This window comes from Felis catus, chromosome D2, assembly GCF_018350175.1.
Source record: "Felis catus isolate Fca126 chromosome D2, F.catus_Fca126_mat1.0, whole genome shotgun sequence".
Taxonomy (NCBI): domain Eukaryota; kingdom Metazoa; phylum Chordata; class Mammalia; order Carnivora; family Felidae; genus Felis; species Felis catus.
In genome coordinates this window covers 34,508,501-34,520,987 of record NC_058378.1, presented here as the reverse complement: position 1 = coordinate 34,520,987, position 12,487 = coordinate 34,508,501, and the positions used below count along the sequence as shown (strand labels likewise).

The following is a 12,487-nucleotide window of genomic DNA, read 5'->3' as shown; positions in this document are numbered from 1 at the left end:
CGACTGAGCCACCCAGGCGCCCCAAGGAGGGACATTATTAAAGTCTAATCTAGACTGGTAGCTTTGAAGAAGGAGAAGAAAAAAGGTATGGAAGGAAAGATCAACAGAACACTACTTAAAAAAAAGAAGAGGAAAAGGTTTATCTGGCAAACATAATAAAAGGGGTCAATTTCTGGACAAGAAGGGGGAAGAAGGGGATTCTGCATTCCCATTCCTCAGTGCCATCAGTATATGACTACAGGAGACTGAGGAATTTGCCTGTTTCTGGAAACTCTAGAACAAGCAGCCAATTTGGAGCTTCCAGTTCAAAGATAATAGTTTCCTGGTATATTAGGTAAAATGTAGCATTCATGTTTAGGTGTTAGAGATGCAATAGATATGGCAGTTTTAGAGATGATGTTTATTTATTTACGGCTCCTTTTTCTCCAGGGACTTTTCAGCAGCCTTCGCAAATTAGGAAAGAGTATTCATCTGGTGTACACAGATAATATCATTGCGCTTAGAATTTTAAAATCACTCTGCTGACTGTGACTTGGAATTTATCTCTATTTCTTCTTCCTCTGACAGAGAGAAAACTGCAGTGCTGCAAATACAACTGATTCAGCATTACAGTATCTACCAAGTGCAAGCAATCCCACTCTACGAGAGCACTACAAGCCTTCCAGAACTCAAACTTGTAAGGTGGGTGAGGTCGGAGGACAGAGTACAAACACATATACTCAAGTAGCTCTAATTCATGACAGTATCTTGTAAGAAACATAGACAAGCCTTATGGAAAGATTAATTTCAACTGAGCCGCCTGGAAAGAAGCTTCAGGGAGAAAGTGAGATCAACATCGGGCCCATTTTAACTCTTGGAAGGGTGATTCCAAGCATTGAAAACAGCACAAACAATAATAAGAAAAAGATATGAGAAAATACTGGATGTATCTTTTTTACTTCGAAAGTGGTACATTTTCATTTTTAGGGGAAAAACATGAATTATGGTAAGAAAAAAAAAAGTTTAACCTGAAATCCCACCACTCAATCCCACCACATTTTAGTATATGCTCTTCCACATATAGGATAATATAAAACGGGGTCATTCTAAACATATCTCCCTAATGGTTTTTGCATAACATCTTACTGGAGTGATTAAAAACCACAGGCCTACCTGACTTGAAGGCCAAGTATAGCTCTTTCCTTAGAGCTCCCACTTCAACTTGTTCTTTTCTCTTTCCTTCCAAGATTTCTATAGGTAGATCCATGCTACTAGCCACTGTATTTAATTTTTCCTTTTTCCACATGAAATCAAAAAGGTATGTATGGTATGACTTATTTAACATACAACTTCAATATAGCCATTGTTGACACCTTTTAGGTTTTTGGTCCTGCATTTCAAAGTGAGCTCATTTGCATAATTAAAATACTGAAGTTCTGGCCCTGCCACTTATTAGCCCCCGGCTCTATGAGCCTTAGTTTCCTCATCTATAAAATAGGAGTAACAACCACATAGTGTTGCCCTAAGGATAAATAAAATAATTAGTAATTTTTAAAACCACTTTGTTTCACTGGTGCGTTTCTGAAATTGAGAATACTATGACTCCAAATGTAAATGAAGTAATAAAGAACTCTCTAGAATTTGCCCCGTCTTTCTCTATCTGCACTCCCCCAGTGCTTGAAGGCAGCCTTCCCTGTCTCTTGGATGGATGGCTCTCCAACAATGTGTGTCTCACTCTCCAATCTATGTTCCTCACCACTACCAGGGTTATCCTACCCAAACCCAAAACTGTCCATGTTATACCTCAGTTTAAAATCCTTCCACTGCCTCACATCCAGTGCCTAGAATGGTCCCCTTCTAGAAATTATCCTATAAATGTACTTGCACAGGCATAAAATGACTTAACTGTGTCATTCATTGCCACAGTCTGAAATAGCAGAAGATCACAAATAACCTGAGGTCCCTCCATAAGGGCCTAGTTACATAAACTATGTTACAGTCATCAATGGATTACTATGTAACTGTCAAAAGATTCAATATGTATTAAGAAATGTTCTCAAAATATTTCAAGGGAAAAAAATCGAGGACCAGGACAGTAATGATAGGTCACCACTTATATAAAAGGCGAACACATATTGCCTGAATATGCATAAACTATCTCTAGAAGCATACCCAAGACATTGGGTTTCCTGTGTCCATTGGTTTCCTATGAGGAGGAACCCTATTGGTTTCCTATTGGAACTGTGACTGATGTTCAAGGGTGGGATAGAGATTGTTTACTAAATCCCAAACCTTTCAAATTTCAAACCAGGTGAATTTTTACTTATTCAAAAATTAAAGGATTTTTTGATTGGTTAATATGGCATATAAGTCCCTTCCCAAACTAGCACAATCTACCTTGGTAGTCTCATCACTAAAGCTTCCCCACTCCCTAACTGCACATTTACACTCTTGTATCTTTGCATTTGCACAGAAGGCTTTTCCATTTTTCTCTGGCTGACAAACTTGCTTGTGCTTCAAATACTGGCTCCCTGGGATGGAATGAACTTCCCCTCCTGTCTTCCTGCCATATTCTGCAAAAGGGCCTTTGGCCTGATTTGATTACACGTTTGCTCCCTGGCAAACATGGCTGGGTTCACAGTCCTACCTGAATCCATCAGAAGCTTCTACCCCTCAGATGCAAAGTCCAGACCTCAGAAGGCAATAAAAAGAGTGATGACACAGCAGCACTATTCACACGAGCCAAAAGGAAGGTACCTAAGTGGCTATCAATAGATGAATAAACAAAATGCAGTACATACATGCAATGGAGTATTATTACTAGCTTTAAAAAGGAAGGAAATTCTGACATAAGATACATGGATGAACCTTGAAGACATTATGTTAAGTAAAATAAGCCAGTCACCAAAGGAAAAATACCATATGATTCTACTTTATATGAGTTGCCTAGAGAAGTCAAACTCAAAGAGACAGAAAGTAGAATTATAGCTGTCAGGAACTCAGTGGAATAAGAAATGGGAAGTTGTGTGTAATGGGTACAGAGTTTCAGCTGGGGGCAATGAAAAGGTTCTAGAGGTAGAAGGTGATCATGGTAACACAACAATGTGAATGTACTTATTGTCACAGAATTGTACACTTAAAAATAGTTAAAATGACACCTTTTTATTATTTTTTTTATTTTTTATTTTTTGAAGACCGAGAGTGCAAGTGGGGTAAGAAGGACAAAGGGAGAGAGAGAGAATCCCAAGTAGGCTCCACACTCAGCACAGAGCCCTTCACAGGGCTCAATCCCACAATCCTGGGATCATGACCTGAACCAAAATCAAGAGTCAGACGCTCAACTGAGCCACCCAGGGGCCTCTACAATGGTAGCTTTTATGTTACATGTATCTTCCTGCAATAATAAAAAAAAAAAAATTTTTAAAGAAAGAAAGAAAAGAATCAGAGACTTCCACAGTCTCATGACAGTAATATTATCCTAGAATTCCTTCAGATTTCAAAAGTACCTTTCTATTCTCATCCTGGTATTAAGCTCTTATAGTTCTACACTCCAAGATGTTTTTTATCAAACCAAAAAAAAAAAAAAAAGAAAGAAAGGGAGAGAGAGAGAATATAATCTTTTTTAAAAGGTCTGATGAAAGAACAAGAGACTATTAAAACTGACAGGCAGATTTTGAAAAAGATACAAACAGAATTCTAGAAGTAAAAAATACTGTCATTTAAATTAAAAACTCAGTAGATGAACGAAATGACAGACACAGCTGCATGAGAATTAGCAAACTGGAAGAACTGAAGAAATTAACTAAAGGTAAAACACAAACTACTAAGAAATATGAAGGATAGAGTGATAAAGTACAACATTTTTCTAATTAGAGTTCCCAAGGGAGAGAATAAAATGAGGAAAGAGGTAAAAATTCAAAAAGATAATGGCTAAGAATTATCTAGGATTGATAAAAGAAATCAATCCTCAAAAATAAGGGAGCCCAAAAAAAAATCTCAAGAAAGATAAATAAGGTCTTAAAAACCCCTGGGAGAAAAGTTGTAACCTGCAGCAAAACGACAATTGGCTGATGTGAATACAGAAACACTGGAATAATATTTTCAAAGTGCTGGGAAAAAATTACTATCAGCCCTGATTAGCATATCTAATGAAATTATCTTTCAAAAAAGAAGACAAAAGAAAGACATTTTCAGCCAAATAAAAACTTAGAATGTATACTGCCCAAAGACCCCATTAAAGATAATACTAGCATAGGGGCCCCTGGGTAGCTCAGCTGGTTGAGCGTCTGACTTCAGCTCAAGTCATGATTTCACAGTTTGTGAGTCTGAGCCCTACGTTGGGCTCTGTGCTGACAGCTCAGAGTCTGGAGCCTGCTTCAGATTGTGGCTCTCCCTCTCGCTCTCTGCCTCTTCCCCGCGTGTGTGTTTTTTCTCTCTCTCTCTGTCAAAGATAAAAATAAACATTAAAAAAAAAAGATACTAGTGTAGGGTGTACTTCAGGAAGTAGAGAAATATACCTAGAAGGAAGGTCTGTTTGTTCATCACTTCTCTTACATCTCAAAAAAATAGTAAATGTGGGTAAATGGGGAAAAAAGCAACAGTATAAGACAACAATACTATCTAACTTATGGGGTGAAAAAACAAGACAAACAAAATTTTGCACAACCATAAGTAAAGGGATCATGGAACTAGAAGTATTTTACAATCTTTATATTACTCAGGAAGATAGTAAAAATGCTATCTAATTTAAGACATTGACATTAAATACACATGTTAAAAAAATTTCCAGAAAACCACCATAAGACTAGAAATAACAGTATACCTTCTAAACTAGTAGTGTGGCCATCATATTCTTTGACTCTATTACCCCCATGTTGATAGGACATCTGAAAGAGATTCTAGCCCTCCTTTCAGATAAGAGATACTAAGCCCACCCAGTACCTACCATAGTATGTAGTCATTATGTATTTGTTACATTAATTTGGCTGTTCCAGAATAAAATGAATTCTATTTTACAAATGCATTATACTTCTCAACTCTACCTGGAAGGCTGATCCTATCTTACTTATTTTAGTGAGTGGCCTGACTATCCCTTCATCTTTTTTCTTTTTAAGAAAATGGGACAATGAATGCTTGGGATAAAATCCCAAATCCTAAGCTCCATTTCTTGATTCTAAATTGGGGGGACAAATATAGAGGGGGGGAGGGGTACTTTACTTTTCCCTTCACTATTGCTCCAAAGGAGTTATCAATCAAAAATTTAGATGTTTGATTCAATCATGAGGAAATGGCAATCAAAGCTCAGGCACCTAAACTGTGAGTGATATTTTCCCCACAGTTGGTAAAACTGTATATTCCACAACATATGGAATTCTACTGAAAGCTTTCACTGGCACTTTGCCTTGTAAAGCAAAAGTTAGAAGTTATGCTTAGACATTAAAAAAAAAGAATCAACACTGCCTTTTCATTAGACTAACATTTTAAAATATGACTTAAAAATTATGGAAAATATCTTAATATATCTAACACTCATTGAGCTCTTAACTATATGACAGGCATAGTTCTAAACATTTTTATGAATTCATTAATCCTCACAATAACACATGATGAGTCAGGTAGTATTATGATTAGCTTTATTTTACAGAGGAGGACCATGAGAAATAGAGATTAAATAATTTCCCCAATTTACATACCTCAGAGGTATCAATCAATAGTGGGATTTGAACCAAGGAGTTTAGCTCTGGAGTCTTTACTCTTAACCATTATACCCTACTGCTTTCCAAGATTCTTGTCAAGTTTGTATCCTGATTTACCTTGTATCTTTATCTAAAGTCTGACTTTGGTATTTGCTAACTCATACTAGATGCATTTTGCCAAACTTGTCTATTCTGTTTATTTGCAAAGCATTAAAACTAATCGAGAATTTCAAATCCATGTTACAGTTTTATTTACACTTAACAAATTCTGCATCTTCCTATGTTGGACAGGATTATTCCCACCTCACCCCAGGACTTTATGCCTGGAATTGATTCATTCAGGAAACAGGAATTAGATGGTCCTACTACATGCAATGCCCTGTGCTAAGCAAAAATTTACAGCTACTTTCCTAACTGGCAGCTAAACCTCACCAAGATTCACCCACAGCATGATATATATTTTTCCAAAAAAACATAAAACAGTTTTGGTAGGGAAGCAGCACATGGTCTTCCCATTTGTTCATTCCACAAGTATTCTTCAAGACTCTACTCTGTGCAAGCACTATGATGGGTGCTGAAAATTCTGGGGCAAACACAATAGAACCAGTATTTGCTCCTTAAGGCTCTAGTGGGGAGAAAGATGTTAAGTATCACACAGGTAATTACTTACAATTGTGATAAGCAAAATAAGGAAAAAAGTATAGAAATCATATGATAGACAGACCTAACTTAGTTCTGGAGATAAAGTCAGGGAGGATGTCCCTAAAACACTGACATTTAATATGGAAGTTGAGGATTGGTGGAAATTGCCCAAATAAAGAAGCACTGAAAAGTAGTTCAAGCAGAGGAACAGCACTGTGCTTTGGAGGAAATGAAAACCCAGTGTGTCTGGAGTACCACAAGAAGACAACAGCTGAGGCCAATGCTCAAAGGTCTTTTCCTCACTATGAGGCCCACCACCTGCTCACTCTGCTGCTGGTCCACTCATATTTTCTCCGTGGCTCCAAGAAATAAAGCATTTACAGTACTAGCACACAACCCCTTAAAATGGGTAACTTAAATTCTGCAAACAGTTTCACTGGTGGAGAGGACATGGATAAGATAAATATTTTCTAAGATTATAAATTTCATCTGTATTTTAACAACTTGAAGCCAGAGACCATATCTTACATATCCTACTATCACTCAGGACACCTAGCAAGGTGCATAACAAGGGTCTGATAAATAATTTTGTTCTTTGGGGAGAAGAGCAAAGATATTTAAGTGTTAGTAGACTTGATTTTTTTCTGTGTAAGAATTATGCTGCCATTCATATATCCTTATCCACTTTAACTGTATATATAAAAACAGGTTGTCTACCTTACAGATAAAACCAATTCTTCAGAGATGCATTGAACAAAGAAATAAGGCTTAAAATATAGGGAGCTAGGTAATAGAGGTCCCTCACCTCTCAACTCTAAGAACAAATGGGCTATTTCTCTTTCTTCACAGAAAGCTTACTTGTGGGAATAAGGTGAACTTATTTCAAAAGAAGGAATGACTTTTACTTGGATTGTGGCCAGCTGCAATGAAATTCAGCCACTTTCCTCTTAAAAGTCATTTGACTGGAAATCTTATCAGTGGGAAATTCTCTAGGGGCCAAAGATTCTATTTTCTGCAACTTTTACAATATTTGTAAAACATTTTTAGTTCTAAGATTCACTACCTCTCATCCTCTATACACATAAAAATCCCACACTCATACCAATCCAATAAGCTGACTTCTAGTAGAAGTAACAAAATTTTTTGAAATCTAAAAGTCCAAATACGTAACAACAGAATATAATATCATTTATGAATCTTTGTTTTTCTCTTTGATTACATAGCCATTTGTATATAGCAACATTTGAAGGCAAGAAAAGAGAATCACCATGCCTTCCAAGGGAGGCAAAAGATAGTGAGCTATCCTCATTAGAATGACTAGCTGGGATAGCAACTATCAAAGCACAACACACTTGTGGAAGGAATACCATGAGCAAGGGACTAGGATAAGAACAGCACCAGAAATACCAAGAATATAGCCCCATTCTTGCCCTCCAGAAACCAACAATCTAAGGGAAATACCCTAGGGGAGGGGGCGGGGCAGGTGGGAGGGATAAGAAAAACCACAAATCAATCATCAGACTGATGACCCAATATACAAGGACACAAAATCTACCAAGAGACTGGAAAGAAAGCAACAAATCCCCAATTTCCTATGTCTAATTATACAAGTTCCCTTTTATCCATTACTCTCTCATACCCTACCTATCTCTTTGTCTGCACATATTGCTCATACCTAAATAGATTTAATCAGACTAAAGCCCCCATATCTTTAAATAGTATGTCAAGATTAGTTCTTTCAGGATCTAGCCCATTAGTTTAAAGTCATCTCATTCCACACTTACTGAAACAAGCAGTAAAGTACATCATGGCTCTTCAATGGCACATGACAAAGTCTTGGGATATTATAACAGACTGGGTCTCCTCACTTTTCTTTGCAAATTTTTTTTTAACATTTATTTATTTTTGAGAGATAGATCATGAGCGGGAAATGGGCAGAGAGAGGAAGACACAGAATTTGAAGTAGGCTCCAGGCTCTAAACTGTCAGCACAGAGCCCAATGCAAGGCTGGAACCCATGAACTGTGAGATCATGACCTGAGCCAAAGGTGGACGCTTAACCGACTGAGCCACCCAGGCACCCCTTTCCTTGCAAATTCTTAAACAGGAAAGTGAATTAAAGGAGTTGAGGTATTGTTTGTTTGTTTGTTTGTTCGTTTGTTTTTTAACGGTGAAAAACAATAAGAACTGGTGCATCTATATATAGTTTAATTTGTATTTATATCCAGGGAAACACAAATTGGTTTGAAGTAGAGAGAAAAGACAGAGGAATTCATGACCCATAGTATGATACTATGCTGTAACCTGCAGGCCTCCAAATAATATATCAATACCTGGTCTAACTTGTTAAATTTTAAAAAGACATTGCAGTTTAAAAAGAATGCAAGATCCCAATGCCATTTTCAGTTAGGAACATGTTCTCACATTATGAATTTAATAAGTGGCCTGCGTACTTGAAATGACTCTGAAACAGAGAACCACAACCCAAAATAGCCTGAACACTTTTGTTATCTCAACCAATGGGCAGCTAGCCATTCGTTCCTTCCTCTTATACATATTCTACTTGTTTCAGACAAAGCCCACTATAAATTCACTGCAACTGTTCAAATTTGGCTACATCAGATGCTTCAAAGCTGGGGATGAAAAATATACATTGCACAAAATTTTTATTACAATATTTTTCACATAAGAAAGAAATGCTATGTACATGTTCACTTAGTTAAAAGAAAATTATATTGCACACCTATGGTCACAGCTTGACACTAGAAATAAAGTAACGAACACAACAGACATGGTCCCTGCCATTGGAGAACCTATAATCTAGTGGAGAAAACAAACATTGACTAAGTATGATGAATGTCACAGGAGAGTATACACATGCCATGCTGAACTGGAGGAGAAAACCAGGAATAAAAATGACCTTCTCAGTTTTGATACATATGAAGCATAAGCATTTTATATGTGTATAAGTGGCTAATAATTAAATAAGTATATAAAATGATGAAACCACTTTTTTAACAAATATACAAGAAATATTAAAATCCAAATAAGTCCCATCCCCATTAAAGTAGTTGCCTTAATGCTGCCCTTATTCCTGGTCTGTAACAGAAGCCAACTTAAGACACTGTGGTTAACACCATAGGACTTTTACTCTAACCTTTATTCTGTCCACTTAGAGTTATCCTAGTGCTATTTATACAAAAGCTTTAGAAAAACCCAACTTTCAGGGCACCTGGGTGGCTCAATCAGTTAAGCGGCAGACTCTTGATTTTGCCTCAGGTCATGATCTCGTGGTTTGTGAGATGGAGCCTGCAAGGGTCTCTGCGCTGACAGTGGAGCCTGCTTGGGATTCTCTCTCTCTCTCTCTCTCTCTCTCTCTCTCTCTCTCTCTCTCTCTCTCTCTCTCTCTTTTTCTCTCTGCCCCTCCCCTGCTCATGTTCTCTCTTTCCCTCAAAATAAACAAATAAACTTAAAAAAAAAAAAAAAGGTCCAACTTTCTACTACGTAGATACACAAATATTTAAATCGGGGCCCTATTAAAATTAAAACCATAGTTGTAGAAACATTATAATCTTCAAAACTCTCCAGTTCTCTCAATCACATGAGTAAATGTTAAGTATTATTGGAACAAAGTTCACGACCTGTCCCATTCATTTATCTCTTTTGATCCATAGTTTTTCATTTTTCTTTTCTTTTTTTTTTTTTCCAGAAAGAGAGAGAGAAAGTTTGAGCAATAGAGGGAAAGAGAATCTTAAGCAGGCTCCATGCCCAGTGCAGACTCATGAAATGTGACATCATGATCTGAGCCAAAATCAAGAGTCAGTCGCTTAACTGACTAGGTCACCCAGACGCCCCTTCATTTTTCAAATGAAAGTTCATGATTCCCCAAAAAGTCCACAAACTACTTCAAATACTATTTACATACAGAAATCCTACAAAACTACTTTAAATACTATTAGTAATAGGCTTTCAATCTGAGCAGGCATATATACTATAAAAAGCCTTTATCTGTTTTGCAGGCATAAATACTTCTGTGCTGATCTATATCTACTCTTTTTTTTTTTTTAAAGAAATGCTGCAAAATCAAATGTTACTGTGAAACAGAACCATACCTTCACGTCATTCTTTTCACATAGGCCCGTCATGCAGGCCATGCCGAAAAAAGGTTTTAAACAGATAACCTTGCCAGGCCCAGGACAAACGGAAACTCTATGACTAACAGCATTCTCGTTGTTTCAGACTCTAGGTGGAAAACTTCCACTGATATTTAACAACTTTGCTCTAAGTGGACACAGAATAGTGGAGTAGAGAAAGCAAAGGATACAGAGGAAGAAAAACAGAGTTTGGGTTCAAGCTATACCACTAACTAGCTGTGCCACTGTGGGCAGGTTACTTAATTTCTCTGATCTACATAGTATCCTCATCTATAAAACCAGGACCATCGCAATACCTACCTTAATGGATTACTATGATACCACATATGAAAGTATTTTACTGGGGCACCTGAGTGGCTCAGTCGGTTAAGCGTCCAACTTCAGCTCAGGTCATGATCTTGCAGTTTGTAAGTTCGAGCCCCACATCAGGCTCTCTGTTGTCAGCGCAGAGCCCACTTCAGAGCCTCTGTCTCCCCCTCTCTCTGACACTCCCCCACTCACTCTCTCTCAAAAATAAACATTAAAAAAAAAAAGAAAGTATTTTATTAACTATGAAGGATTACACAAATGTTATTATTCCCTTTATTTTTTCCTTAATATAGGAATTATATGCTCATTTTAAAAATTGGAAAATACAGGAAAATATGAAGAAGAAAAAAATCACCCACAGGCCTATCACCATTGTTGTTGTCGTTTTTTAAGATTTTGGTTTTTTTCAAGTAATCTCTACACCTAATGTGGGGCTCAAACTCACAACCTTGAGATCAAGAGTTGCATGTTCTTCCAACTGAGCCAGCTAGGCACCTCCGTTATTTATCTTAACTGAAATAAATCTAACATCAACCAAAAAAAAATTAGAGCAAAAATAATTTCGGATGTTAATGATAATTTACAAATGACAAAATTAATTGCTGATCTTTTTTTAAGAGCAGAACGGCCTTTCCCATGTATCAGTTTAAAGTAAAGACAATCCTGCTATTTGTACCATAGCTGGTCTCAACAGGGTATAATATATGGGTGAGGCTCATAAAAGTCAAGGCCACAAAAACTCCCAAAATAAATATTTCATGAGCCCAAGGAGGAGTTACAACACATGCCCTCAGATGCAATGGAGAAGGCAAAGTGTCTGAAGTCCCATTAATAAAACTACCATGACCATATGATCACAAAGACTGACAGATTTCTATGGGCCACTTCAGTGGGAAAAAAAGAAAACTTTATATGCCATGCTACAAAACAGGCAGTCTAAGACTTCTGACTTTTTCACACTGCTCATTGAATCCCACCCTTGGAAATTGTTACTGCTCCTCTGTTTTTCGTTTCCCACCCTTCTTTGTCTCAGCACCTCTTCCTTGTTTTGTTTTTTCATTACATTAGAATCACTCTCTCTGTTTAAAATGGCCTTATTCTATACAATGGAATATTATTCAGCAGCAAAAAGGAATGAAGTTCTGATACATACTATGCTACACTGTGGATGAACCTTGAAAACATTATGCAAAGTCAAAGAAGTCAGAGACAAAAGACCATGTATTTTATGATTCCGTTAACACAAAATGTCCAAATAGGCAAATCCACAGAGACAGAAAGGAGACTGGTGGTTGTCTAGGCCTGAGAAAGTGGGGGATCGAGAGAATGAGTGACTGCTGATGGGTACGAGGTTTCTTTTTGACGGGATAGAAACTTTCTAAAATGAGACTGCAGTGATGGTTACACAACTCTGTCAATATATTAAAAAACACCTAATTGTACACTTTAAATGGGGGAATTGTATGGTATGTGAATTACATCTCAACAAAACTGTTTTTAAAACATGGTCCTCCTCAGGATCCTGAAAAAAAGGACATGCAAATAAATACTCCCATCTTACCCCTCCCTAAGTGTGGAGTAAAAATGATAACTCAGTTGCAATAAGATATGTATAAAAAGTGACCGGACTACTTCTGTTTAACAAATATACTTGAAATTACAACTCCAAATGAGTCTTACCCCTCCAAAAGTAGTCACCTTAATGATG

General features: G+C 37.1%; 1 protein-coding gene and 1 long non-coding RNA gene across 4 annotated transcripts in view; one reads left to right on the top strand and one right to left on the bottom strand.

Annotated features, from left to right (window-relative positions):
* The window catches only part of LOC109492503, a 66,161-nt gene that overhangs the window by 26,148 nt on the left and 27,526 nt on the right, over positions 1-12,487 (top strand). For both annotated transcript variants that reach the window (XR_006587488.1, XR_006587487.1), the window contains exon 2: positions 568-681. This is a non-coding gene — a long non-coding RNA (uncharacterized LOC109492503). The remainder of the gene's footprint in view (positions 1-567; positions 682-12,487) is intronic.
* Positions 1-12,487, bottom strand: part of VCL (vinculin) — a 111,896-nt gene that overhangs the window by 95,798 nt on the left and 3,611 nt on the right. The window lies entirely within an intron of this gene.